Consider the following 1,276-nt stretch of genomic DNA (forward strand, 5'->3'; position numbering starts at 1 on the left):
CCTCTTGAAACGGTTGAGCATTAACCATTTCCTTTTGGTACAGTGACTCTGTGTATTCCTTCCATCTTCTTTTGAAGCATTCTGCATCATTCAATAATTTGCCCAGAGAATCCTTCAATAAAGAAAATTGAGGCTTTAATTTTTTTCTTCAGTTTCCCCAGCTAGAGAAATGCTGAGCGTGTTCTTCCTTTTAGGTTTTCTGATTCCAGATCTTTGCACATTTTGTTGTAATATTTGGCTTTATCTTCTCAAGCTGAACTTTGAAATTTTCTATTCATCTCTTGGACCTCCTCATTTCTTTCACTTGCTTTAGTATCTCTATGCTGGAGAGCAAGTTTCAGTGTCTCTTCTGACATCCATTTTGACCTTTTCCTTCTTTCTTTTATTTTTTTTGGTTAGATAAATTTTATTACATCAAAAATACCACCAGTAGGTCTGAGGAATCACTCGGGCCTTGTTTCCATAGTTGGATAGCATTTATATCTTACTCATCAGCCTGTTGGACAGTTCCTTTTTCAGACACATAGCTACCATCCAAAACTTTTCGGATATCCTTGTTTTTAACTGTTGTGGCTTGCTGAATTAAAGCAACTGAATTTGATACAAGTTCAACGTCATTTCCTTCAATAATTAATTCATCTTTCTGGGCTTGAGATACTGAATAAGCAACCTCTGCCTCATTGGAACCCTACAAATGTATTTTTCACCCAAGAAGTTTTGGATTTCAACAAGAGACCCGCTCTCTTGGAGAATAACGTTGATGGGGAAGTGAGCGTACACAGACCTCATCTAACGGAAGCCCAGAGTAATACCCTTGATCATATTCTCCACATGACTACAGATGGTGCGGACTCTAGCCAGTTCCTTTCTGTTTCCCCACCATTTGTCTACGCGGAGCCTCTTCTTTTTCTTTCCCAGGAGGCTGAGCTCCACATTGATGTGGTTGAAATCCCTCCGCAGGGTTCCCTGGAGGCCCTTCACGATGACGGTGCAGCCCTTCATACTGATGTCGAGGTTCTAAGGAATGTCCACAGTCTGGTTGCTAAGAATGATCTTCATTCTTGCAGTAGATGTGGCAAAGCTTTTCCTTCTTTCTTGTTTTATTAATGAATTTTTTCTTTCTTCATATATGATGTTCTTGATGTCATCCCACAACTCCTCTGGTCTTCGGTCTTTAGTGTTTAATGTGTAGAATCTGTTCTTCAGATGATCTCTAAATTCAGGTGGGATATATTCATGGTCGTATTTTGGCTCTCATGGGCTTGTTTCCATTTTA

General features: G+C 39.6%; 1 pseudogene; it reads right to left on the bottom strand.

Moving 5' to 3' along the window:
• Positions 1 to 484: 484 nt before the first annotated feature.
• Positions 485 to 1,059, bottom strand: LOC102841404 (annotated as a pseudogene).
• Positions 1,060 to 1,276: the final 217 nt, after the last annotated feature.

The sequence above is a fragment of the Chrysochloris asiatica genome, unplaced genomic scaffold (genome assembly GCF_000296735.1).
Source record: "Chrysochloris asiatica unplaced genomic scaffold, ChrAsi1.0 scaffold00170, whole genome shotgun sequence".
In the NCBI taxonomy this organism is placed as follows: domain Eukaryota; kingdom Metazoa; phylum Chordata; class Mammalia; order Afrosoricida; family Chrysochloridae; genus Chrysochloris; species Chrysochloris asiatica.